Here is a 27,772-nt window from a genome sequence, read left to right on the forward strand (position 1 = left end):
GGGGAGCGGGAAGCGGCGATTCACGGCCTGCCCAGTGCTGGGCCGCAGGACGGGGCTCTCGGCTTAGTCCCCCCACCTCACACAGCTTCCCCCGAGGCTCGGGCGTGTCGGGGGCCATCGCCAGCCAGCAAGTGGGGGTCAGGAACGCCCCTTCCTCTCTCTGGAGGCCTGTGGTTCCCTGGCCTTGAAAGCACAGCGGATGCTGACAGCAGTTCCTTGCTTGGCCATCGAGGGCACTGGGAGAGGGTGCTTGCTCGGTGCCGCCCCCTCAAGCTTGCTGGCACCCGGGCCCCCCGCAGCCACCGCCTCTCATCATGGAGCCAGAGGCGTGGAATCTTTCCAGCACTTTCCAGCTGCTCCCAGAGCTGGGCAGGGGGGACCCGCTGCCCGAGGAGGAAGAGGCCCAACTCCCTGGCTGCGAACCTGCAGAGACCCCGCACCCAGAGCAGGCAGCCCCTGCCCGAGGGACTCCCAAGGCCGCCCTGACAGCCGTGTCCACTTCCTGTCGCAGCGTCGCAGCTCCTATCCCCCCGGCCCCCGGCCCCCCATGCCTCCACGCACACACGCAAACCATAACTTTTTTTCCCCCTTTCCCATTATCTCTAACCCATATACTCTGGGAAGTTTAATTTGTTCTCGGTAGTAATCACCATTAACTAGAAATTGTCTTTCTCTGTGTAAACACGTCATTAGTGAAGCTGGTTTTCTGCAGGGTCCAGATTTCATTTTTATTAAAATGAAACACTTTCAGGCTCCTCACTGTGTCCAAGGAGAGAGAGTATAATTTTAACCCATTGGGTTGGCCACAGATAATTGGGCTGGCATTTGATTGGACGATTAGGGAAATATCTTCTTTGCATGCAGTATAATTTGCATTTTTTCCCCACTTATATGAAGCTAAGTCATGCTTTCGTACACAGGCAGTTTTAATGAGCATTATAAATCCTAATGAATATATTTTCATGTTCATTTTATTGGCTTGTTTTTATTACTCGAGGTCTGAAAAACAGGGCAGCGAGGGGGCCTCGGAGGAAATGGCAGGGAGCTTGCACCCCGCCCGCCCACCTCGTGGGGGCAGGGCCTGGCCGGAAGGCAGTCACTCTGCTCCAACCGGAAGTTGCTGGGGACCCTGTCGAGCCTGTCCCCTGCCACCCGCCTCAGGCCAGCCTGCGCATGTCGCATCTGCAGCTTCTGCGCCTCGAAAGCCGTGAGCCCCTATCCGTCATGTTCTGGATGAGGGCGAGAGGTTCTGCAGTGACGGGCAGTACATGGAGCTCGCCGTGGGGTACTCGGGTGGAGTGGAACCCTGTTCTGATTGGCAGGAGCACTGGTTTCCGGCCCCCCCATAAAAGGCAGGTCATGGGGGGGGGCAGTGCACACAGAGCACTGTTTCCTCCTGCATGGTTCCGGAGGCTCATCGGTCGCCTCCATCAGGAAGGGGAGCACTCGTGCTGTGGGAGCCGTCGCCAGTGTTTTATCTGTGTTCTTAGATTCGATAGGGGATTATCCCATAGGATTACATCTCAGTGTCCTTTTCCTCTTTATGCATTTCAGCATTTGAAAAAAGAAAGCCAGTACTTTTTTCTTTCTCTCTTTCTCTCTTTCTTTTTCTTTCTTTCTCTTTCTTTCTTTCTTTCTTTCTTTCTTTCTTTCTTTCTTTCTTTCTTTCTTTCTTTCTTTCTTTCTTTCTTTCTTTCCTTCCTTCCTTCTTTCTTTCTTTCTTTCTTTCTTTCTTTCTTTCTTTCTTTCTTTCTTTCTTTCTTTCTATCTTTCTTTCTTTTTTTTTGCTTTTTGGGTCACACCTGGCGATGCACAAGGGTTACTCCTGGCTCTGCATTCAGGAATTACTCCTGGCGGTGCTCAGGGGACCATATGGGATGCTGGGAATCAAACCCGGGTTGGCCGCGTGCAAGGCAAACGCCCTCCCCCCTATGCTATTGCTCCAGCCCCTCTTTCTTTCTTTCTTTCTTTCTTTCTTTCTTTCTTTCTTTCTTTCTTTCTTTCTTTCTTTCTTTCTTTCTTTCTTTCTTTCTTTCTTTCTTTCTTTCTTTCTCTCTTTCTCTCTTTCTTTCTTTCTTTCTTTCTTTCTTTCTTTCTTTCTTTCTTTCTTTCTTTCTTTCTTTCTTTCTTTCTTTCTTTCTCTCTTTCTTTCTCTCTTTCTTTCTTTCCTGTGAGAATAATATGTCTCCGTCTGGGCATATTATTATGAGTGCCCATTGTAGGTCTGAGGTCTGCTCCCCCCACCCCATCCCATCCACGACCCATCCACTCGGTAAGCATTTGGGGTACACTACTGTGTTGAGCCACCGGGCCAGGGCACAGACGAGGCGGCCCCTCAACTTGCACCAGCTCCGACCCTGAAGGAGAGTCTAGAAAGTGGCCCATACCAGAGCCTTTTCCTGCCTGCTCTGCTGTGGTCCTACGTGGACCCCCTTCTAGCAGGCGCCCCAAGTACATGGTGGGGCCCGGGACCCGCCTGCCCTGAGAACAGCCTGGAGTGTCTGCACAGCCGAGGCGTCCAGGGCCCAGTGATGGGCACCCTCGGTCCCTGCCGCCCCCCGATGGGCCTTGCCCACTGCCTTCCCCGTGGCTGTTCCCTGCCGTGCTGCCCTCACTCACCTGAGCTGGACCTTTGCCATAAGGTCAGCCCGGGGCCGTGGGAGGCCGCCCCCTGCCCACGCCTGTCCATCTGTCCGTCTGTCTGTTCACTTTCTGTCCGTTCAGGGGGTGGAATTGCTGCAGCATGTTCCCCTTAGGACGGCTCACTCTGTCAGGCCCGTGGAGAGGCTGCAGGAGGTGGGAGAGTCGGGTCATAAGGAGCACTGGTTCACGAGGGCGGGGAGGCCGGGCATGGGGATCCACCGAGCCCTGCCTCGGTCCCAGGGCTTAGTGTTGACGCGGCGGTGACAGGGCACTTGTGTCCTAGTGGCCTCCCCAGAGGACCACTGTCTGACAGCCTCTGTGGAGGCTTGTGGAGGGTCTTTGCGATCTGCCCCCGCAGGAAGGGGCCGGGGGGGATGTTTATGGAGGCTTCCGGACAAGAGGAGCTTCTCCCCAAACGACTGCAGTGCCCCCCATGGGAGGCAGCCTCAGGGGCACCAGGCGGGCTAGGGGAGGCCTCCACGTTATGTTTGCGCCCCTGGTACACACCCTTCCCGGGCCAGCCCCACCTTCCGCAGAATGTTCTGGTGTGCCCCCGCTGGGAGGGCAGCATGGCCCACAGCTGTGGGGATAGGGGCTGTCTCTGGGGACAGAGGCTCCGTGGCTGTACGGGGGCCACAGGCCTGTCTGCAGGGACAGAGGCTCTGGCTTTGGCTGAATGGCTGTGGGAAGGACCATGCTCCCCACCCCGCTGGGGGTTGTCCAGTTTTCCCGTTTCTCTAGTCCTCAGTTTCCCCAGAGAGGCGGTGGGGGAGGTGCCTGTCATGAAGGCTCTCTCCCTGGGAAGCTCTGCTCCCCGCCCCTCACCCTGCGGGGCCCCGCGCCCCCTTCCTGGAGGTGGGGGGTGCTCACGGAGGCTGGTGTAGCGAGCAGCGGGGCCTGCTGGGGCCGCGCCAGCCCCCACTTAGTGGGAACAGCTGCAGTCCAGCTGCCGGCATCCCTGCTGGGGACCGCTCCCCGCTCCGGTCAGCGCGGGGCTATGTCGGTTTCCATAGCAACCCGCCACCGGGCACTTTCTCAGAACAATTCCCCCACTCAGCCGGGTTCTGGACTTAGCTGAGCCCAGGGCGCATGGGGCTGGGCAGCACAGGGGGAGCCCCCCTCCCGCACCAAGCGGCACCAGAGCGAGGACCCCGGGATACACCGGCCGCGCCCTTCCGGTGCCAGCTCCCCCTCGCCGAGCTCTGCCCCCACCGCTGCCCTCCCAGTGCGGCCTGTTGGAAGAAGCCTCAGGTCTTTGTCTGCATCCAGACAACAGCTGCCTGGGCGGGCTGGAGCCGGAGGCGGCGCCCGTGCAGGGACAGCGGGTGCCCCTTGCTTGCAGGAAGCCCCCGGAGGCGCCAGCACAGACTCGGGGCCACCGGACCCCTTTCCCCTTTTCTGGACAGGGAAGCAAGGCCCAGGAGGAAATGGGGGGACCTGGGTGTGTGCATGTGTGAGCATGTGTATGAACATGTGAGCGTGTGAATGTATATATGTGTATGCTTGTGTATGTGCCAGTTTATGTGTGTGTATGTGTGTAGGTACATGTGTGGGCATGTGTGTAGATGCATGTGTGCACATATGCACATGTGTGTGAATATGCATATATGTGTGTGGTGTATGTGAGATTATAGTATTGTATATGTGTATGTGTGTGTTTATGCATGTGTGCACATGTGTGTGAGACTATGTGTATGTGTATGGTATATGTGAGTGAAAATGTGTGTGTGTGAGTGTTATGTGTGTATGTGTATGTGTGTTATGTGTGTATGTGAGTGTTATGTGTATATGTGTATGTATGTGTTATGTGTGTATGTGTATGTGTGTGTTATGTGTATGTATGTGTTATGTGTGTATGTGTGTGTTGTGTGTATGTTATATGTGTATGTGTGTTGTGTGTGTGAGTGTTATGTGTGTATTTGTGTGAATGTGTGTATGTGTGTGTGCTCTGTGTGGATGTGTATATGCATGTGTGTATGTGTGAGTGTGTGTGTGATGTGTTTGGGGGGCGTCCCTGGCTGAGCCCAGTGGCTTGGGGTCTCGTGTTTCTGACCTTGGCTCCCTGGCACCTTGTGTCTGGGCACAGGTTTTTCCCCAGAGAGCAGCTGCTGGCCGTGGGGACACTGGCCAGGGAGCATGTCTGTGAGGACTGACCTGCAGGCTGGGCCGGGCTTCCTGAGGAGGAGCGCGGGTGGTCCTGATAAGTCTGGGGAGGCGCCGCGTGTTCAGCTCTGGTAAGACCTTCCCTTCCCCTCACCCCGTTTCCCCCTCCTGCCCCCTCAGAAGGAGAGGACAGCTGTCCCTCCTTCCTGGCACACAGCTGCAGACAGACACATGGCCCTAATCTCTGGAAGCAGGTGTGGCGTGGCCGAGTCCCTCCTCCTGGCCTGTCTGAAATGGGGCTCCCACTGCCACGCCCCTGGGTGCCCCCCAGCAGAGCCAGGTGACTTGGGAAGCCCCACGAACCCCCACTTCTGCAGTGACCGGAAGGTCCACTCCTGGGTCAGTGTAACCAAGTCCAGCTTCAGAGAAAGTCCAATAGAACTAGGAGCTTCCTGAACATCTAGGACCGTGGCCCCCTTGGTTCAGACCCTGTGAACCCCCCAAATCTTTCCCAAGCATCAGCCCCTGCTTGGGGCACTGTGTCTTCCTGGGGGTGGGCAGCATCGAGGATGGCCCCGTGACAAGCTCCGCTTTGTTCCCTGTCTGGGGTGGAGGCCTCGCCCTCCCCGCCCGCCTGCTGGCCCGGATTATCTGCATTCCAGACGGAGCCACTGGGGTCTGTCCAGCGGCCTTGTCCTGGGTGGGGGCAGAGGGGGCAGCGTCTCTGGTGTCTGGCTTCGTGTGGTCCTCACCCCTGACCCTAGCCAGTCTCAGAGATCTGGAGGTTTGCTGCGCTGAAGCAGTGGGGTGAGGGGTGGGGTGTCAGGAATAAGGGGGAGAAGATTCTGCAGCCAAGTGTCTGGACAGAGGACAGGGTCAGCGGCACCCTGCTGTCCACTGCTGCCTTCCAGCAGGAGCAGCTCTACTCTGGGATTCCTGTGTGGATGCATGCAGGCCCCTGGCGGAGGACCAGCAGGAAGCTGTGGCCCCCGGCCCTCCCCGCTCAGGGCGCTGACCCCACTGCTGCCCTCCCAGGAGAGGGCCTCGGAGGTGGACTTGTGCCTCGCTGGGTCCTAAAGGCACTTAGTTGATGCCCCTGTTCCAGCAGCATTTCCCCTCTTGAGCCAGGGACCCTGAGGTACGGCGGACCCCACCGTCTTGTCCCCCTCTTCCCAGGTCCCCAACCCAGCCCTGTCATCAGCACATGGGGTCTGGGGGACCACAGGGATGCTGGGGCCGTCCCTCCTGCTGTGACTCCAGTCGGAATCACTGCATTGGCCCCTGAGAGGACCTGGGGGCAGCCAGCACCTTCAAAGGAGAAGGTGGAGCCTCCGATGGGCCCCGAAATCCCCCCATCACCTGGGAAAGGCGCTGCCAGGGAGGCCAGGAAAGGGGGAGTTTGTTGGTGAAGTGCCAGCCCAGGCTTGCCAAGTCCCCTCATCCCAGCAGATGCCACTGACTGGGCAGGTGCTGGTCCCCAAGTCTCTGGGTAAGAACCCCGAAACTCATCCAGAGCACCCCGGGGGGCTGTGCCCATCACAGTGCTCCCAGGGGGCTGCGCTCTGTTAATGCTCCCAGGAGGCTGTCCCCTGTCAGTGCTCCCTGGAGGCTGTGCCCATCACAGTGCTCTCAGGGGGCTATGCCTCATCACAGTGCTCCCAGGAGGCTGTGTGAACTTAGTGAGAGAGGAAAGGGTCACCGCAGACCCTGCTTCAGGGGGTAGAAGAGCACCACACCACAACCCCCCCAGCCAGACCCTGAAGCCCCACCCCACCCCAGCAGCAGACGGAGCCATGTGCGTGGGCATGCGCATGTTTGGCTGCGGCCCACATGGGCGTGTGTGCATACATGTGCGTACTTGGACATGTGTGGACTTGGGCGTGTGTGCATATGTGTGTGGACTTGGACATGTGTGCATATGGGTGCAGACTTGGGCATGTGTGCATACGGGTGTGGACCTGTTTGTGTGTGCATACGGGTGTGGACTTGGGTATGTTTGCTGCGGGAGGAGACTTGGGGCCGGGGCAGGGCTGTGTTGGGGCAGAGGCCCGATTACAGCAGGGGCTGGTCAGCACCTTTGTGAAGACTCTGCTGTGGTGGGCGTGGCCCCAGAGACAGGAGGGGGTGGGGCGCCCAGAGGGCTCAGGTGGGAGACCACGCTGTCAGCCTCTGTCCTGGCAGCGCCTGGGCCTGGCTGGAAGGGAAAGACGGCAGCACCCAGGCTGAGCAGGGCACCCAAAAATGGGCCCTGCAACCCCCTGTGCAGATCAGCCAGAGAGCAAGTCTGGGCCCAAGTCCACCTCCCCTCCCACTCCCGCCGTATGCGGTGCTGGGGCCAGGGGGAGCGAGTCTGGCCTGGGATGGGGGGCCCGTGTGTGGAATCCAGGCGCCCAGTCACTTCCCAGAGCTGGGGGTCAGGAGTGGGGGCGGGTGGCCAGGACGTGAGCTGGTGTTGCGTGGAAACTGCGCCCTGGCGTGGCTCCGAGGGGCCTCCGGTGGCTCTTCCTCCTGTCCTGGCAGCGGGGGCACCTCGGGAGAGACGGCCTGGGTCCGGGAAATGGGGGCTGCGGGATGTCCTCTGTGTCCAGGGCTACATGGGGGCCGGGGCCAGGCAGTGGCCCTGACGCCCGCCAGCCTGTCCTGGAGGGGGCTGGGGGCTGCCTGGCGGGCGGCCCCCAGCTTGTTGCCAAAGGGTCCCCTGGAATGGGGACTGCCACACGCCCGTGGGAGGAGGGGGATGCAAGAGATGGGGATTCTTGTAAATTTTTAATCTGAAAAATAAAGAAAGTGTGAATTAGAATTAATGCGGGTATTAAATATTTAAACTTTCTGTACTCACTTTCATTTTTAACATATTCCTCCCGCCGAAGCCTCGACCGTGTCCCTCTCAGTGGCGGCTCCCGGTGTCCCAGGCTGGCCCTCCCCCGGCCCCGCAGCCCGCCCCCGACCGCAGGCATCCGTCATCCTGATGGAAGCGCTCATTTTATTTCTCCTACAGGGACTGTCTCATCGCTCCCTTTATATTTATGCTTCCTCTATATGGCAGCGTAAATAATTAATGCCATTATAAACACATCCTATGCAAAATATTTATTAGAAAAAATAACTCTTTAATTTGGCATGTCATTTAATTCCATTTGGTAATCATAGCACACGGGCGACAATTAATGTCAGGACTGACGCGTCGTCCCGCCTGCCCGCTCCTGGTGCCGAGGCCTGGCAAGTCCTGAGCCCTCATGCCCGGGGCCCCTGGCTCTGAGGCTGCTCCCTCCCCTCAGCAGCCTGGGGTCGCCAGGGCCTCCTGCTCGGGGGCACCGGGACATGAGGTGTGCACCCTGACCCCCATCTCGTGGCGTGGGGAGCGTGTGGGTGGAACTTGGCGAGTTCCCACAAGGGATGGGCACGCGGAAGCCCACAGTTTCTGGAAACATCAGAGCCAGCCGCACAGGGGCTGCCTGTGGTGCTGGCACTAGTGACCCGCAGGAACGAGGCTCAGGGCCCTCTAACACCCCCCCCCCACACACACAATGGCCTCTGCTAGGTCCCTTTGTGGGGCCTTAAACCTCCTTTCTGGCTGGGGTGTCGGGGGGGCGCGTCCCGCCGGCCTGGGGTCTTCTGGCTGGGGTTGGAGTAACGCACTGCTCCTGGACGTGGTCTCGCTGGCAGGGTGCCCCGAAACCCAGGAGCACAGTAAGGGCCTCCCCTTCCACGAGCCAGCGGATGCTTCCTTCGAGCTGGGCGCACGGCTGCCCCCGAGACCCCCTCCCATGGCTCCTGCCAGGGCTCCGGCTCAGGGCGGCTTGTTTCAGGTGTCACAGGCCCAGGTCGGACCCATTCCATTGCTGAGTCTCTCCCTGTCCCCAGGCTGGGCGCCAGTTCATCTCTGTGCGCTCTCAAGTGAAGAATCTCCAGTTTGCTTGTGCCCAAATCACGCCCCGCAGTCCTGGGGTGCAGGCCGGGGGGCGGGCAGGACCCGGCACGCTGAGATGCCTCTGGGTTAGCCTTCCCCTCGCTTGGCCTGGGGGAACATGCCCCCCGCCACACAGCTGGGGTGTGCTGTGAGTCTTCCCAGACAGGGTATGGGGAGGGAGCGAGGATCCCCTAGCCCCTGGCCCAAGTCGGTGACACGGTCCGCTCTTGAGGGGGTGATGCTGCCTGAGGGGCCCTACGGGAAGGTCAGGCCTGTCGGGAGCGGGACAGCAATGTGGGCACTGCAAGGGTCAGGCTGTCCACCGTGCCCTGCATCTAGAGACCAAGTCCCCGCTGTCCCCTGGGCCCCCTGGATTCCTCTCTGTCCTGAGGGGGGTTGCAGGGGCTCGGCCCCACTGTCCCCTGACCCTGCTCCGGCGCATTTCAGGGGAACCTGGGGAGACTCACTGCCATGGGCTTCGAGCTGTGTCCCCGCTCGGGGCCGGCCAGGGCCTGGGAGGCCCCCCGAGGCCCCACACACCGCTCAGAGGGCACGGCGGCCTGTTTGCCTTTGCAGCCCCCAGTGCTGTTGCCGCTTGAAATTCTCCTAAAACCCAGAGGAGCGGCTGGAAATATCCCAGGTAATATGGAAATGAATAAGGGCTCAGCAAACAGAGCCCGGCTCCTGAGCAAACAGCAGCAAAGGCAGGCGGCGCGGGCGAAATGAGAAAAGGAGAGCCGGGCACGGGAGGGGGCGCCGGGCATGGGTCAGGGTCTCAGGCGGGCCGGCCAGGTGCCTCTCCCGACCCCGGGGCTGAGGTAAAGGGGTGAGGCAGCTTCTGGGCTGGCCTGGCCACGCCGTGCCAGTGTCTCCGCACCCAAGGGCTTTTGTTTAGGAGGTTTCCTGGGAACGGGGCCTTTGGGGACGGCCCACCCTGCCTGTGCGAGCCGGTGGGTTTGTCTGCACCTCCCCCTGTTAGCAGTGAGAAGGGCAACCGATGGCCTGGGCCTGGGGTGCAAGGTCCCCCTCAGCTGCCGAGATCTGTCCTGCAGCTGATTTTCACCCACCAGGACACGGTGGATACGGCTCTGCCACTCGCTCGCAGGCGGAGCCATGGCCGCCCCCTGGACAGCACTCCGGCCCCCCGGACATGCAGGGCTGCGGCTGGTCTCAGGCCAGGGGGTTCAGGGAGGGCTGTGGGGGCTGTCCTGGGCCTCAGGGTGCCTGGAAAGAGGAGGCTTGGGGTGGGCAGGCCTCCAAGGCTGGCACATGAGTTCAGCTCCCAGCACCCGGGGGTGTGGCCCCCGTGGCCCCCAAACCACCCCCCACCTGAGCGGCGCCCCCTGCTGGACCCCGGCGCCTTGCGCAGCCAAGCGTGGTTTGGGAGGGACAGTCAGGGACAGAGTCCAGCTGACCCCTGATCTGCTCCCTCCCAGCGCCCAGACGTGGGGGTCATGCCACATGGAACTCAGTTGCCTCCACGCCGGGACTGGGGCCAGGCTGCCTGTCTGGCCACACTTAGACGAGTCCGCATGCGTTTCCAGTCAGCGTCTTTGCCGCTTAACGCCCTGGAGGATGGGCTGTGCGGCCTCACGTGGCTTTAGGAGTGTGTGGGTGGGGAAGACAGCTGCTGCCCCAGCGGCTCGGCACTGGCCCAGACCCCCTCCCACTGACCCAGACCCTCCTGCTGACCCAGACCCTCCCGCTGACCCAGACCCTCCTGCTGACCAGACACCCTCATACTGACCAGACACCCTCATACTGACCGGACACCCTCACACTGACCGAACACCTTCCCGCCAGCCCGGATACCGCCCTGCTGACCTGGACACTCCTGCTGGCCCGGACACGGACACCCTCTGCTACCGCTCCCCTCTGGGTCCTGGAAGTGAAGGTCCCTGGACAGGGAGGTTTGAGCCCATGGGCACCCCTAGGCCAGAGCCCCCAGAGTAGGTGAGCCTGTGGGCAGGTTGGGGGATGCTTCTGGAAAGGGGGTGGGGCAGATGAGCCTGAGGCCTGTGCCCTACCTCCTCTGTGAGGACCCGGGGCCCCGGGTGACCGTGCATGGCAGGGGCAGGGACAGGGTGTCGGATGGGACGGTGAAGTGGGGAGCTGTGGCCAGTGGGACAGAAGCCGTGGCATGAAGGCTGTAGCAGGTGAGTCAGGGTCAGGGGTCGGGGTCAGTGGTTGGGAGTCAGGGGTTGGGGTTGAAGGAGAGAAGGGAGGAGCTGTCCGGTGGGAAGGGAAGCGGAGCTACATCTTGTGGGTGGCTGGCGAGGGAGAGTGAGGGGCGGGCAGCAGCCACAGGGGCCAGGGAAGGCCAGCGAGGCCACAGCCAGGCCTTTGCACCTCTCCACTTCGGGGAGCCGCTGGGGGCTGGGGGGTCTTCAGCAGGGTGGAAGGGCCCCTTCCAGAGTGGAGGCCCAGTCAGGCTGGGGTGCTGGACTGTCCTGTCCATGCTAGGCCTCGGTCTCACACACACACACACACACACACACACACACACACACACGCACGCACATCCACATGCGCGCGCGCGCACACACACACACACACACACACACACACGAAACAGCCACAACGAGTCAAGGCCGGTGAGAGGTGCGTGTGGAAGGAGGCGTTAGAGCCACGGGCCAGGCCACGGCACGCGGGAGAGATGGGGAGCAGGGCGGCGGCCGAGGGCGCCCTTCGAGGGAGGCCGGGAAGGAGTGTCCCAGCATGGGGCGGGGCAGGGGGCAGCAGGGAGCACTTGGCACAAGTGCTGACAGCTGCGGGGAGCACCGGGCGGGTGTCGCGTCTCACGTGCTCCCGGCTGCTGCCGCAGGGAGGGCCTGCCACGACCTGCGGACATGGGCAGCTGGGGCATGTGGAGCGAGTGTAGCCCTGGGGGGCCTGGAGGGGGCTGTACGTGAAGGAGGGAAGCCTGGATTGGGGGCACTCGGCATCTTTCGTTGACGCCTTGTCGGGGCACTGTGCCCATTTCCGGTTCCCAGTGGTGGCAAACCTGCCTCCGTGTAGACGTGTGACCGACGGGAGCCTGTCCCCTCCTCCACACACCGGGCACCACTTCTGGGGGAGGAGCCCCGCGTGAAGGCCCCCGTGGTGGACAGGGCTGGAGGGCAAGTGTGAGAGCTGGCCTGGGCACTCCACGCGGGACTGGGGGAAAGGGACGCGGGCCAGAGGGGTCGCCGCGGGCAGCGCTGCCACAGACGCCAGGAGGAGCTTGTGGGATCACGGCAGCGTCAGGCTGGGGCCAGGGGCATGGAGCACTGGGCTGGGGGACCAGCGGGGAGGAGACTGCATGTGGACAGCAGCTGGAGCTGGGAGGGTCAAGGCACTGAGGGCCCGGAGAGGGGAGTCGCTGCCTGTGATGACCAGGTGAGCTTGAAGGAGCCGGCGGGCAGCTGCCGGGTGTCTGTGACGGAGGGCGCTGGAGGAACCCTCACCCACGAGCGACACCCGAGATCTGAGGCCCTCGGATGGAAGGAAGGGCCCTCGTAAGAGGGGAACAGGGACAGCACACCCTGGGAACGTCTCGGAGCTGTGGGGTCCACTGAGAGCTGTGGCAATGGGGCGGGGGGGGGGCAGGAGAGGTGACACAGGCGCGTGATGCAGCGAGGCGGAGCCAGAGGCAAGGCTGGGAGCCCCCGGGCAATGCCGGGGAGCACAGGCGAGTGTGGCTGGCTCACAGGGGTGGACGCGGGTGACTGGGCCGGGCTTCCCCGGGGGCTGTGCCCGTCCCATTAAGGAGACGGGAGCCTAGGGCCACGTCATATCGCACCCCCGCCATGAGCTCAGTTCTCAGGGGAGGAAACCTGGGCGCCGAGGGCCCGGCCACGAGGACCGTGGAATGCACGGCGGGTGCCTGGTCTGCGCTCCTGGCCCGGCTGTGGACGCCGCCGCATCTCTCTGGGCTTGTTCCTACGGCCGTAGGAAACCAGAGTGCTCGGGCGACACGTCCAGCCCCAGCACCAGCGTTGATCGAGGTCACGGCCAATGGCGGAAGGGCTCCTGGGTGGCCGGGAGGAAGGGCAGAGCCGTGAACCGGGGTGGATGCAGCCTTGCCCGGGTCTCTCGGGACCAGACTGTGTGCCCCGTGCTGCAGTGAGGGCGCCCTGGGCCCCGCCGGTCCCCTGCACGCACACCCCCACTTCTGATGCTCAGCCTCCCCTCCGGAGACCAGCTCTGTGTTCAGGGACCCTGTCTGGACTCTGGAGACCCCCAGGGCAGCTCACAGGGGCCCCCAGTGTCCAGCATGCGGGTGGGGTGGGGGCTGCTGGGCTCACCCGGCTCTTCCTTGCAGACCCCCGGCAGAGCCAGGCCTGAGGGAGTCCTGGGGTTCGTGACTCTTTTGCCCATGGACGTGGCCCCAAAGAACCAGCTCCTGACTCCCAGCCCTTTCTCCTTCCAGCCCGTGCAAGTGTTAAATACAGCATCAAATTAAGCAAAATTAAATACATTTCCATGCAGCATTTTTCTCTTGACTGAATCAAACAATGCGGTTGCCATAGGAACCGCCTCCTCTGAAAAGGTCACCTGCAAGAAACTGTGTTTTAGGTACAACTCAAGGAGATTAGGAGGATTAACTCATTTTATACATATATATTAAATATATATATATTCCCCTCTAAAGGGGCTGTTAGAGAGGAATAATACCCTACTGAGCTGGAAGATACCCACAGGAGGAGAAAAAAAAATTTTAAGTCCCTGATAAAGGCTTTTTTTTTTTCTTTCTTAACCAGCATGCAGTGGGGGTGATATCTGAAATGGCGACTCTGTGTTTTTACTCGGCTTTAATTAAACCTCAGTCGGGGCTGAGAAATGTGTCGAGGCGAGATAATTGCACTATTCCCAGTGCAGTTTTTAAACTCCGGCTTTGATATGCACCTCGTGACAACCTGCACCCTGGCTCGGGCCGCCTGAAGCTCAGCTCCCCTTCACCCGCCGCTGGGCACGCGGGGACGACTGGGGGCTGCGGAGGGAGGGGCTGAGCTGGGCGCTCCCCGTCCTGGGACCCCAGGACCCGGCAGTGTCTGGGTTGGGGAGAGAGAGAGGCTCCGGACTGCCCCGCAGTGCGTGCAGGGGCCACACCCGCGTGGCCCAGCCCCATCCTCTCAGGAACAGGGGGGCTCGGGTCCTCAGGCCCCGTGCCCCACCCCCCTCCTAACCCTCCTGCCTGCAGCTCAGGCACAGCGAGCCATGGGGGTCCCCATGCAGGGCCCCTCAGTTCTATAGGCAGTTGGGAGGGGGGTAGCAGAGGCTGCAAGAGCTGGGGAGACTGGGGGGGGTATAGAATTGGGGCTTGGCCAGTTGGGGCTGCCCACACCACTGAGGAACCCTGGGCCTGCCCACCGCTGGGCCAGGTCCTTCGGGCTGGCAGGGCTGCTTTCCTCTGGGCCTGCTCAGAACTGCCTAGGGGAGGGGGGGACGGAAACCGGGCTGCCAGAGGCGTCAAGGTCACATGGGTCTGGCTTAGTGTGGAACAGGCCAGTTTTACAGTCCCCCAACACACACACACACACACACACACATCCACACATATGCACACACACACACGCACACACATACCACATGCACACACATACAGACACATGCACACATGCGTACAGACACATGCACACATATATACACATGTATGCACGCACACACATATACATACACACATACACATACCACACGCACATGCACATACACACGCACACACACATACCACACGCACACACACACATACATCCTGAAATGTCTCAGGGAGCTGCGTCGCTAAGAACTGGTCTCCTGCCTCTACTTACCTGGCTGCTGCTCTGGACGCCATCCGGGCTGCGTCCCCAGAGTCCGTGCCGGGCCCCAGGGGGCCTGGTCGTGGCACGCAGCAGGCAGAGCCGGGGCTCGATCAGGCGGCCTCTTCCAGTCCACTTGCCTCTCCTCCGCCTCGTCCGCCCGTCCGTGGGGCCCCCCGCAGGGTGGCTGTGAAGATTAGCCCAGCTTATCTGGGGGCGTGGATCTGGGTACCGGGAACACACGGCGGACGTGTGTGGGCCGTCGCAGGGACATGACTTTCGTACCAAACACACCCTGGGCCCGGCCTCCCGTGAGCTGCGGCTCGCCGGCTGAGGGCTGGCAGCAGAGATTAAAGAAGGAACAGCAATTTCCAGCTCTAATCCCCTAATGCAGCCGCCGGAGGTTTTCTCCAACTCTTAAGAAAAGCAAATCTATAGTTATCCAGGGGAGAATTTTATTTTTAGAGCCATCCAGCCTCTGAACTCACATGCACCTTTCTTCGCTCAAAATCCCTGCCTGACCAAACCAGAAAAGCCTTAGAACAAACCAGCGTCCGGGGTGGGGCCGGCCGGCCTCTGAGTTACCGAGGTCCCCTGCCCACCCCCCACCCCCCGCCCAGCTCCCGGTGAAGCCCAGGTGGCCCTGATGTTGTGGCCACTCTGTGTGCGGAGACGCTGGCCTGGCCATGGCCCCCATCCTGCTTGGCGTCGCACAGCTCAGCTTGTACGTGGCCGACAATTGTCCAGGTAGTCGAGGAGGCGGCTGGGGAGAACCTGCCCTCTGCAGATAGAGAGAGGCCCCGGGAAGGGGGTTCGTGTTCCCACACCCCGAAAAGCACCGTGTAGCAGTCCAGAAGTATGGGGGGTGTCTAGGGTAACCCCTAGACGTGGGGGTCCTGCTAGGCTCCTGGCCACATCTTTGGAGGCTCCCGCCTGCGTTTCTAGGCCTGACTCAGCCAGGCAGCCTCTGTGCCTTCGAGACCTGCTGTGATGGGACGGCCCTAGGTGCCAGCCAACTTGGCGGCCCCAGCCACGCGCCACAGACCCCTTGGAGCATAGCGCGCGTGGCAAAGGACTTGAGACCCGCGCTTCCATATCAACTGGCAGGCATGGCTGGCGGTCGACAAACTGGAAACGCAGAGTGTCACGGATGCAGGTCCCTGGAGGCACCTCTGTGGCCGCGAAACAGGGTAGGCGGGTGACCGTCACTGTGCCAGCCTCTTACTGGGACCTTCTCTCGGCACATTAGGAAGCAGGTGGTCAGTGCCTCGTTCCCTCACAGGCCCGAAGGCCTGGAAAGGAGACCGAGAAATGGGGGGCTCGAAGGTCGAGTGCACTGCAGGCCAGGACGGCCCATGCCCCGACGGGCCTGTGTGTTTTGGGGAGCGGAGACAGTGAGAATGTCACAGGGCCTGGAGTGTGGCAGGGTTGACGCAGGGTGGGAAGATGGGGACCCGGAAGGAGCCGTTTCTGTGGAAGACACTGCATGACCCCAAGGCAGGATGCAGAGTCGAAGCTCGGAAGGGGAACCAGCGCCTCCTGCCCCCTCCAGAATGGCACGGGGGCAGGCTGGCATGGGGAGGTGAGAACACAGCCATTCCTGGGAAATGTGCCTGCTCGAGAGTCACCCTGACACGGGCTCCCCTAAAATTCAAGTCCAGCCGTGCTCAGGAAGGAGAAGGGGAGAGGCCCTGGGGTGCGCCTCTGCCTCCCTCCGGAGCGGGGTGCTGGGGGTGGGTGCCAAGGCAAAGGCGCCTCGTCTCCGGAGAAGGCGAGCGAGCCCAGCCGGATTTAGTGCCGGGAAGACGACAGCTGCCGAGCTCGGCTGGCTCCCACCCAGCAGAAGGCTATTTTTTGCAAATAAAATGGTAAGTTGCTAATCAGAAAGATAAATTAAGAAGCATTAAGATAATGATGGTCTAATCACCGTCCACACAGAGAATTGCTAGCGCGACTCTCCGGGCTGCGGCGTGCTTGAACGCACTTGGTGATTATTTGTACGAGGAGGGGAAGGATGGGTTCCAGGCCTGGAATCCGTCCAGCTCGGGAAACCCACGGGCCGGCCTGCTGGGGAGAGGGCCCCAGGGACTTCTAGAGGTCACCCGGTCCTCTGCCTCCCCGAAACCCCCAGGTCTGTGCCACCTCCCTCCAACACCAGCTCTATTGAAGACTGTCCACCAAGGCCCTGGCCACCATGAGGACCGTCCGCTCCTGCTAAGCACACCTGTCAGGACAGGGTAGGGTGGGGCCCTTTCTGGTTTGAGACCAGTAAAAAGGGGCACGAGGGTGGATGAGTGTGTGGGTACATGGTGGGCGCACACACGGGTGAGTGGGTGGGTTGTGTGAGTGGGTGTGTGTGGGTGCATGCATGGGTGAGTGTGTGTGCGATGAGTGTGTGTGTATTAATGAGTAGCGGGTGGGTGCATGGGTGTGCATATTTGAGTGGGTACGTGTGTGGGTGGGTGTTAGTGGATGATTGCATAAGTGTGTGTGTGAGTGGGTGGGTGGGTGTGAGTGGGCAAGTGGGTGCTTGGGTGTGAGTGGATGTGTGTGTGCTTGCCTGTGTGTGTGTGCATGGGTTAGTGGATGCACGTGTGTGTGAGTGGGTGTGTCTGTAGGCAGGTGTTTGTGTGAGTGGGTGTGTCAGTCAGTGTGTATGCGTGGGTTAGTGGATGCATGCATGGGTGTGTGTGATTGGGTGTTGTGTGTGAGTGGGTGTGTCTGTAGGCAGATGTTTGTGTGAGTGGGTGTGTCAGTCAGTGTGTATGCGTGGGTTAGTGGATGCATGCATGGGTGTGTGTGATTGGGTGTTGTGTGTGAGTGGGTGTGAGTGGGTGTGTATGTATGGATTAGCGGATGCGTGCATTGGTGTGTTGAGTGTGTGCATGTGAGTAGGTGTGTGTGCTCGGGTTAGTGGATGCATGTGTGTGTGTGGGTGTTTGTGCGCATAGGGATGTGCACATGGGTTAGTGGATGCATGTGTGGGTGTGGGTGTGGGTGTGTGAGTGTGTGTGTGCATGGGGGTATGTGTGTGGGTTAGTGGGTGCACTCGTGAGGGTATGCATCAGCCGCACGGCCAGGGGTGCCGACTTCCCTGTTGCTTTCTCTGCTGGACGGAAATGCTGTCCTGGGCCAGCCTAGACCCTGAGCCGTCCACATGGAATGGCCACTGTGCCCCCATTCTCCAGCTGGAGACCCCCACAACCCACCCGGCTGTTTTGAGCAGGGCAGGCACTCTGGCAGCCTGGAGGCGGGTTCTCACGCCCCCCTCGGGCAGAGCCCGGCCTACATTCCTGCTCTGTGAGACTTGAGGACAGGCGCTGGGGCCAGCCAGAGAGCGCGTCCGTGCTGGAGCTGCAGCAGTGCCGCCTGCCCTGGTCTGGGACCCGGCCCTGCAGGGGCTGCGGGCATGCCAGGGGTGGCTCTCAGGAGCTGGGGAGACGAGGTGCTGCTCGTCCCGTACATTTCCCCGGATGACGCCTGCCTACGTTTCTTCAGGGGGACACAGTGCTCCCCCACCCGCATGGAGGTGCAGGATCTGCCCAGGCCCTCAGGGGCCCGAGAAAGGCCCCGCCCAGCACAGGGCCCCGTGCCCAGCCCTCGGTGCCTCCGGAACTGGAGGCGAGAGTGGAGGAAGGGGAGGGCTGAGGCGGGGACAAGGCAGAGTTCGAGGTTAAAACGCGCAGCTGGTGCCTGACAACAAAAGCAGTGAAGCTGCACAAGTCCAAATTAATTCCTCCAAACGGGGCTGAGGATGGGGCGTGAAGCACCAGGTCGTCGGCACGGCACAGGGTGGATAAAGTTTGTGGGCCGCGCGTTGGCTCGGGAAAGGATCCTTTCAAAGCGCACTTCCTCTCGGAAGCGAAACGTGGCCGAGACACGGATGAGCCCCCCGGACTCCCTTCCGTATTGTCCCTGCTGTGTGCTGGTGTCCGAGGGCTGACCAGTCACGCCCACCCCCTCTGCAGGCTGGAGCAACCAGGTGCCCGCCCAGACACGGGCGCGCTGTAGAGTCTGGCCCCGCCGTCTCGGGGGGGATGGGCCTGCGACCTCGACCCCTCGCTCCGCTGCGGCTGCTCTCGCTGTGCCTGCCCGAGGGAGGTGCCACCGCGCCACCTGGCGCAGCAGGGCCAGCTGCCTGTGGGAAGCCCCTGCACCGGCCTGCCCGCCCCGTGTCCCCTCCAGCGTCCTACGGATGGTCTCACCCCGCCCACCCTGGCCTTCGCCCCGAGAGGTGTGTCTGTCACAGCCCCTTTGGTAGATGAGGAAACAGAAACGGGGCCCTGAGGTGGTCCAGCAGGGAGGGCCCACGTGAGCACCAGCCTCTGTCCCCAGCATCACAGGAGCCGCAGGGAAAGGGAAGGGGGTCAGGGCCCCCCGCGAGGGCTCCTCTTCCCAAGGGGCCTGTCAGCGGGCTCTGGGCCCCTCCAGGGGCAGCTGTGGGCAGGAGAGCCGGCGCTTTGTGGGGGACTCTTGCTCTCTCCATTCAGACCCCTGCCCACCCCCGACTCTCCGGACCTGCCCGAGCACCCCGGGACTGAGAGGCCATGTCCAGAGACTCCTACCACACACACACACACACACACACACACACACACACACACACAGCTGCTCACACGCAGATACAACGCTACACACATACACAGACACCCCACAGTCACACAGACACCCCATAGTCACACAGACACCCACAGTCACACACAGACACCCCCAGAGTCACACACAGACACCCACCGTCACACAGATACCCCCATAGTCACACACACAGACACCCACAGTCACACACATACACATACACACACACATAGTCAAACACACAGTCACACCGAGGCCCCCACAGTCATGCTTGCAGCCTTCCAAGCTGGAGTCCGGGGCCACCTTGTGCTCGCCCTGCAGTGCTCTCGGCAGCTGGCCCTCTCTCTTCCCTCCGGCTCCCTGCAGGCTGACACGGCCCGTGGCCTGGGTGTGGGGAGCAGAGTCCTGCAGACTGGCCTCGGGGGAGCAGAGGAGCCCGTGCGCCAGGACGGGGAGGCCAGGCCCTGTGCAGCGGCTCCTGTGCGGGAGCCAGAGGCTGGGAGGCCTGCGGCCCCGGGAGCTCGCGGCCTGTCAGCAGGGCTCGGCTTGAAAGGGCCCGCGGAGGACCAGCTGCCCCTGCCCCCTCCCGCGACCTGCGGGCTGTGGTGGAGCCCGTAATGGGAGCCAGATGGTCCGCAGCCCCCCACCTGGCCTCTGCCCTGCCTGCGTGCCGAGGCTTTCTCCAGCTGGCAGGGGGTGCCCGGGAACAGAAGTCAGGCGTCCTGGTGCTCCCGGGCAAATGGGCGACCTACCCCGCCTGCCCGCACAGCCCCCGGGGAGGAACCCCTGGCGGCTCCTTTCTTGTGAAAGCCCCCATGGGGCTCACTGTGTGTGTGTGTGTGTGTGTGTGTGTGTGTGTGTGTGTGTGTGTGTGTCTCTGTGTCTCTCTCCTTGTGTGCTGTGGAGGGAGTGACTGGCCCAGGCTCGCTCAGGCAGGACCAGTACTGAGCACTGTGCCCCGAGCCCTCAGCAGCCCCCCCCCCGTGTCCCCCTGAGCATCAGACCCCCACAAAGGTGGCAGCCCCCATAGCCACCCCTCACTCCCCACCCGGCGCTGTGTGTCTGCCCCAGACTGCTCAGCCCCCGCCTTGTCGTTCAGCGGGACACCCAGTGTCCCTAGCACCCGTGGGGGATCCAAGCAGTGTCTGGGCATGCTCTGAAGCCAGGGCCCTGGTGCCTTGGGCGGGAAGCCCTGCGTGTGGGGGCATCCGACCGGGATTGTGCAGCAGTGTAGCCCGGCGCCCAGCACATGGGAAAGCCTGACCTCTCAGGGGCCCCCGAAGACCCTGCCCAGCCTGTCGGAGCTGGACATGGAGCTGGAACCGCGGTTCTTCAGGCTGGGCCTTCGCAGACCCGAGGCAGACCCTGGTCTCCCTGGTGTGTGCGCCCCTCTCCTCCTCTCCACCAGCCCCCCATCTCTGTGGTAGGAGAACTTGCTCCGGGCCTCTCGGGTGACGCGGCATATGGACCCCCGTGGGCAAGAGCCTGGGCGAGAGAACGGGGTGGACACGCACAGATGCCCCCAGCCCCTCCCACGCAGCTCCACGCTGTTGCGGAGTCCTGCTGAGCCAGCTGGGCCCCGATTCCAGACACTCAGGGCTCCGGCTCCGGTCCGGGCAGGGACAGGGGCCCCTGGGGCCGGCCCATAGATAGAGGAAGGGGCTCCCCGGGGCCAGAGTCCCCCTTGTGAGCTGGACCAAGTGAAGAGCCGAAGTAAAGGAAACAGCCAGGACCTTTCAGCAGCTCCAGACTTTGCCGCCTTCCAGGACCCCAAATCCCGCCAGCAGCAGCTCCCTGCCAGGGGGGGGGGGTCTCGGGGGCCTGGCCCGGCTGCCCACTCAGCAGAGGCTAGCCCTGCCCACCCTTGGTGACAGCTAACCCCACAGCTAACCCCCTGGGAGCGGCTCCGATGGAGCTGGGCTGGGCCCCGAGAACACCCCAGCCCCCTGGGACCCGGCAGGAGCCACGTCAGCTGTGCCCAGCCGTGCCCAGCGCCTCCGGCGTGTGCCTGCGGGCAGCTGTCTCTGGGTCTGCTGTGGGTGAGGGGGCTCAACCGCACTTGGAGGCCGGCAGGTCAGGCGGCCACGGAAGGGCAGCTGATGGACGTCTCGAACCCTCACTCATGCACGCCCCGAGGTCCCATCCACGTGTTCCCTGGCTCCTGGTCCATGGTCCCCAAGGCTGCATAGCTCGTCACCGAGGGGTGCCCTCCTGGGTTGCCCATGGGGCAGGCGGGTGGCTCGCCCAGAGCGCTGTGGAGGGCCAGCGAGTGTGGTCCCGGAAGTGACTGGCTCATGAGTGGGCAAGGAGCAAGGAGAGTCTGGAGAAGCAGGGACGGATGGACTGGGGTCAGCAGGCAGGACTGGAGGGGTGGGGTCCCATGGGGGCTGAGCCAAGACGGCGCCTGTAGCAGCAGGTGCCCCCAGCAGAACACTGCCCGCCTGGGTGGCCTATTTCCCCAGCCCTCTCTAGCAGAGGGGCGCAACCCGGGATGGGGCGGGGGCCGTGGGGCGGGTGCACCAGCTCTGGCTTGTGGAGCAGGCGGCCGGCGGGACACCCTAAGAGCCAGCCCCCACACGGTGCGTTTGTGGTGGGCATCCCCCAAGCACCGCCCCGTGCCCACTCCAGCCAGACTGGCCCTCAGCTCTGGACTCGGCTTCCCTCTGGGGGCCGGGGCTGGCAAAGTTCAACATCTGACGATCCCCTGGCCCCCACGGCACAGGACCAGCCCCCGCCACCACACGACCCAGAGACCATCGCTGAGGGAGAAGCGCGAGGCCAGCGGGTGCCAGCGGGACAAGCTCTGCCCTCACTCCCTCAGAGGGGGCCCTCGGCAGTGCTCGGGGCTCGGCTGGCAGCCCACCCTGCGGACTCGGAGGGAGGCTCCCAGGCAGGCCGTGGTGACATGAGGCGAGGGGCGGTGGGGACGGTGGCCGGGGAGCTTGTGCCGCGTCCATCCCGCCTGGCCCAATCCCCTGAGCAGGAGTAAGCCCCGAGTATTGCCCGGTTGAACCCCGCCCCCGCCGCTCGGCCCCCAAAGTTGGCAGAGTCCCAGTTGGGGTGGTGGGAAAGCTCCCGAGCACCCGGCGGAAGTGCCCACGGGGCCGGCAGCGCTTCTGTTCAGTGGCTTCGCCGTACGGCCCACAGAAGGGAAGTCCACCCCCAGCTGGTCACCGTGCCGGGAGTGAGCGAGTGTCCCCAGCGGGACGCCGGCTCTGGGCACGCGGAACCCTGTGGAGGCTGGAAGGCGAAAGGACAGACGAACAGAAGGGCAGGCCTGGGGGCACTCCTGCTCTGGCGAGGGGCCCTGGCCCGGCCCTCTGCTGGGTCTCTGGTCCCACAGACCCCTGCTCCCCTCTGCGCTGGCCAGGACCTAGCATGGGCACCAGAAGGGCTCAGACGGCCCGCTGGGTGCTGCACACACGCCCAACGGAGGGTTCCGAGGCCCCGATCCTCCGCCCCTTCCCCCCTCCAACCCCCCCCCCCCCCGTCATTGCGTCTCTCTACCTCCCAGCAGCCCTTCGTTCTGTTTATTTCCTGCGACTGAATCTATTGCTCTCCAGGCTCGTGCCCCTGACAGCGACTATTTGTTCATGTAAATCAGGGAGCCTGGGCCAGAGCTCTGGTGACAGGCTTGCGGTGGCCGCAGGGGCTGGGCTCAGAGCAGGGCTGGCCCTCCCTGGGCTTCCTTTGGTGACCGCCCGAGGCTGGGCCGCGGGGAAGCACCCCAACAGCCCCCACTGGGTCCCCCGCAGGGAACTGTCTGGTAGCGACACTGGTTCTGGATTCTGGGGTGCGACCTTGCACCTTGGGGCAAAGCTGCAGCCCCGAGGGCGCAGAGGGGAACCCCGCATTTAGTGGGCACTTAGTGCCTGGAAGGGGGCTTTTGTGCAGGGGGAGGACACCAGTCCCTGCTTCCGGCTCCCCTAGCCCCGTTCTGGGACCAGGCCAGCTCCTCTTGCTCCCCAGCCCCGCCAGCCTGCCCAGAGCTGGGAAGAGGGTCAGGGTCCAGTGGAGCCCAGAGAGGGTGCAGTGGGGGAGGAGACGGAGGTCTCCTGGACCCCTGCCCAGCAAGGCAGAACCCCCAGGCCCAGCCCCCTGCGGGGTGCAGTAAACCCCCCGGGCAGAGCCCCCACGGTCTGGGGTGGGAGAGACAAGGAGACTTGAGGTCCCCCGGGGGAGAGGCACTGTGGGTCACGCTCTTCCTGTCGCAGTTTGCTGCTGATCACCTGAGGGCAAACACCAAACCTGTGTTTCTCAGCGCCCGTGGTGAGTGGGTGGGCAGCTGGTGGGCGGGGGAGGTGGCTCTGGGGGAGGGGGGTGTCCTTTGGGTTCTTCCCAGGGAGGCGGGGGACAGGGACGGAGCTTGGTCCCTGTTGGGCATGCTGCTCGAGTGTCTCACCTGGAAGGAACCTCACTCTTCAGGAGCTCGTCTGCCTGCTCCGGGGCCGCCCAACCAACGCCCTGGGCCTAAGTCCTAAGCCGCTGTCCTCAGGGGCCCCTTCAGAGCTGGTTCTCAGTGGGCTGCACTCAGCTTTTCTCTGCAGACTTCGGATAGGATCAGCTCTCACTGATGATCAGTTCTCAGTGTCTGTGTGTCTGTGTCTGTCTCTCTCACTCTCTCACACACACTTTCTTACACATACACACGTACACACATGCACACCACACACACACACACACACACACACACACACACACACACTCATTCCCTAGGGTTCATCTTCCCCTTTCTCCCTCTTACCTCTTACTCAAATGTCTTCAGAATGGCCGTGATTACCTTTAATCTCATTTCCCCAGACATTGATGGAGGGAGGAAAGACTCAGAACGTTTGAGAACATTCTGAGCCCTGGAAAACTGCGTCTTAGGAAGGAAGCCGTCTCCCGCGCTGAGCTCGGTGGTTCCCTGCACAGACGTTGGAATAATATTTTCCTTCGACGCCGGCGCTTCCTCGCAGGACCCTCTGACTTGACTTCAGACCGCTCTGACCGTTTTTTCCGTGTTGACAAGAGGAAATTCGAGTGTTATGCTGAATTTCTACAGCTGCAGGATTGTGGCTGTAGCTGGTTTTGGCATCTGTTGTCACCCCGTCACTCCCCAAGTATTCAGGAGCCGTCTCCCCATGACCCTGCCCGAGGCGAACTCCTGTCCGTCGGACAGTGTCCAGCCATTCGGGGGGTCAGGCAAGAACGTCAGGCTGGGTAGGCAGAGGTCTGGGGGCTGGGTCACAGGGGGCTGGAGGAAGACCCCCAAGGTGGGGGGGTCTCTTCTCCATGTGGACCTCCCCTCCGCACCAAATGGTGGGAGGTCAGGAGCGGCACGTGCCCACAGAGCTGGGCCCTGAGAGAAGTAAGAGTGGAGGGATGGCAGACTTGTACATAGGGGTCAGTGTAGACGGACTCACATGTCAAGGGTCCCCACCCTGGGAAGACGGGGGAAGGGTGGGCACCTCCTCAGGTGAAAGGAGAGGGAGAAGGAGCAGCTGGTGGGGAACCCAGGAGGCACCACTGTCTCGGCAAGCCCTCTGTGTGTGTGTGTGTGTGTGTGTGTGTGTGTGTGTTTGCAGGGGACACACCTGGCAGTTACCAAGAGGATTTTTTTTTTTTTTTGCTTTTTGGGTCATACCTGGCAATGCACAGGGGTTACTCCTGGCTCTGCACTCAGGAATTTTTCCTGGCGGTGCTCAGAGGACCATATAGGATGCTGGGAATCAAACCTGGGACGGTGGTATGCAAGGCAAACGCCCTACCCACTGTGCTATCTGCCCCAGTCCCGAGGATCACTCTTGACTCTGTGCTCAGGGATCACTCCTGGCGGGTTCGGGGGGCTTTATGGGGTGCCAGGGATTGAACCCGGGTTGGCCTCATGCGAGGTCAGTGCCCTCCCCGCTGGACTAGTGCCCCGGCCCTGCCTCTGCCTTCTGGTGGAGCATGGGAGGACGGATGGGGGCCGGGCTCGCCGCGTGGGAGGTGGCCCTGAGGCACGTGCAGCTGTGAAGGTTGCTGTGGAGCTTGGAAGCAAGGCCCTCTCACGGGTCAGATCCACGTGCACGCTGTGCATGGAGGCAGCGTGCACGGGTCACGTGCACGCGTGTCTGTGTGCCGTTTGTGTCTGTGTACCTGGGTGTGTGCTGTGAGCGCAGGCAGCGTGGACATGCTGTGTGCATGCGTGTCTATGTGCATGTATGTGTGCATGCAGGTATGTGTGTCTGTGTGCCGGGGGGGTGTGCATACATGCTGTGCTGGTGCATGTGCCTGCCTGCGTGTGACTGCGTGCCCCATCGCCCTCACTCTCGGAGCCAGGAGTGTGGGGAGGGCTGAGTCCTTGCTGGACGCCTGTGTGGAGGTGGCCGGGGCACTGTGGGGCCACGCAGCCTCCTTCCTGGCCGCCCGAGCCTGTCCCGCCCGAGTGGCCCTTGGCTCCCCCGGCTGCTGCTAACCACTGCTCCCGGCACGCGGGGTGATGCCCGGCCAGGACGCGCCTTGTCTCAAGACACTCCCTGCTGCGCCGTCTGGGAAACCCCACCCCCACCCAGGACCAGCGAGCCCACGAGGCTCCTGTTGCTTGGGTCAAGGCCTCTGAACCCCACAGCGCCCCCCACACATCCCTGCCCCAACACCCCCGCCCACACACACTCTCCTGCTCCCCACGCCCCCTGCCCCCCACCCCCCACCCCCACACACGCCCTTCCAGCTCTTCTCGGGCGGGAGCGGCAGCATTGTAGGGAGGGTGTTTGCCTTACACACAAGTTTGGCCCCTGGTACCCCACATGGTCCCCTGAGCACTGCCAGGAGTGAGCCCTGAGCAGAGCCAGGGGTGAGCCCTGAGTGCTGTTGGGTGTGACCCCAAAAAACAAAGAGAAACCGTGGCAGATCTGTCTTCCGTGTGGACAGTCCATCCCCTCCCCGCTGGCCCAGGCGCTCCCCTGCCCCCCTTCCTGTCGTCTGCCCTGGCCCCTGCTGCCCGAGCCCTTTGCTTCACTGCCCACTGGGACCCCAGGCCTAAAGCAGGGCCCGGCCCTGACCAGAGGGAAGAAGAGGAGACTGGCCTGTCCGGCTCCTTCCTAAGTGCTCGACGGCATCAGCTTCACCCGCTCCTGGGTCTGCCCCAGATGGAGGAGGATCCTGACACCCCCACCCCGCCCCCGGAGGATTCAGAGCAGGCGGGGCAGGGAGGGTGGGGAACAGCGCGTGTGCTCATCCTCTCCCAGCAGGCCTGGGCTCACTCCCAGGGATCCCACTTGAAGTGGGAAACTGCTCTCGTTCTCCGGCTGCATGGGGGGACACAGGCATCAGGACAAGAATGGGCAGCAGCGTGGTGCAGGCAGGAGGACAGGTCTGCGAGCATCCTCAGAAAGCCTGAGTAGGGACGGGGGAAGGAGCGTGCTGAGTGCTGAGAAATCATAGAAGGCTCCCTGGAGGAGGTGCCCTAGGCAGGTCTCACCCTGTCAAACACACGTCCCTCTGCTTCCCACCTCTCCATCCTCTTTTCCTGGCTGCCACATACGCCACCCTCCTCCCCACCCCCCTGCCAGCCCTGCCACTGGGAGTGAGCCCACAGCACAGAGCCAGGAGTAAGCCTGAATAATGCTAGTTGTGGCAGTAAGAAACCAGAATAGGGACTCCTCTCCTGTGCTCCTATAGAGCCCCGAGACATGCCTGTGGGCGGAGGCAGGAAGGTCTCCCAGGCCCCACAGCCCCTCACAGTGTCAGGAACCAAATAAATGCTCGGGATGAATGAATGAATGAGTGAGTGAGTGAATAAATAATAAATGAGTGAACGGATGGGTGAGTTGAGTGGGTGAGTAAACAAATGCAAGCCTGAAGCCTTTTGTTTTGCTTTGGTTTGGTGTTCATGCCACACCCAGAGGTGCTCGGGGCTTACTCTTGGCTCAGTGCTCAGAGATCACTGTTGGTGATCATGGGGGACCGTGCGGGATGCCGGGGATCAAACCTGGGTCAGCCGTGAGCACGGCCAGTGCCCTGTGGCCATCCTGTCTCTCCAGCCCTGGCCTGCAAGACAGCCAAGGACAGCCAGGACAGTCCTGGGCTCCTCGCCGGTGGCCCCTCTCCAGAGGGGGGCAGGACCCCCACGGCAGGGCCTTATGAGAAAGGCCAGCCACTGCGGGCACCCGATGGCAGCGGAAATGGGTGGTTTCTTTTGTTTTTCTATTTTGTGTCGCAGACAGTGTGAAGAGGGAATAAAGTGCTGAATTGTTTGGCATTATCCAGGATTTCAGCTCCCCGGGACTCCCGCCTAAGGAGATGGGCACGCTCGCGCTCGCGCCCGGAGCATTGCAACTGATTCCGCCTCCCGTCAGAGCCGCTGCTACGTGCTGAGGGGGAAGGCCGGCCCGGGTGAGGGGCGGCCGCGGGGCAGAGCATCGCACCCGCGTGCCCGCAGTGGGCGAGTGGAGACCGGAGTCCAGGGAGCACTGGCCAGCCCCTGATCTCAAGAGCCACTTTTCCTTTGGCCCTGAGCCTCGGCCCCGCCAAGGTGAGGCAGAGCCCCTGCACCGTCCCCACTCCCGTAGATGGGCATACAGGCCGGGCTGAAGCTGTGCCCGCAGTCACCCAGCTGGCCTGTGGGGCCCTGGGTCCCCGTCCGCTGGCAGGCCTGGGGCACGGACGGGAAGCGGGGGCTGGGAGGGTGGGAGGGCCCCCTGCCCTGCCCTCCAGCCTTGTGGCCTCAAGCTTCTCCGTCGCTTTGGGGGGACACAGGCAGCCGTGCAGGACCGAGGGGAGCCAGCAGGACTGCCCAGGG

The 27,772-nt window shown here is 62.3% G+C and overlaps 1 protein-coding gene and 1 long non-coding RNA gene across 11 annotated transcripts in view; one reads left to right on the plus strand and one right to left on the minus strand.

The window, feature by feature from the left end:
• The window catches only part of PKNOX2 (PBX/knotted 1 homeobox 2), a 179,195-nt gene that overhangs the window by 89,692 nt on the left and 61,731 nt on the right, over positions 1-27,772 (plus strand). The gene's annotated exons all lie outside the window — the stretch shown is intronic.
• LOC129403699 (uncharacterized) lies at positions 1,845-14,808 on the minus strand. Its single transcript, XR_008629396.1, has 3 exons — positions 14,446-14,808; positions 2,620-2,787; positions 1,845-2,168 (listed from the first exon to the last, which is right to left on the minus strand). It is a non-coding gene; the product is annotated as an uncharacterized LOC129403699 (long non-coding RNA).

The sequence above is a fragment of the Sorex araneus genome, chromosome 3 (genome assembly GCF_027595985.1).
Source record: "Sorex araneus isolate mSorAra2 chromosome 3, mSorAra2.pri, whole genome shotgun sequence".
Taxonomy (NCBI): Eukaryota; Metazoa; Chordata; class Mammalia; order Eulipotyphla; family Soricidae; genus Sorex; species Sorex araneus.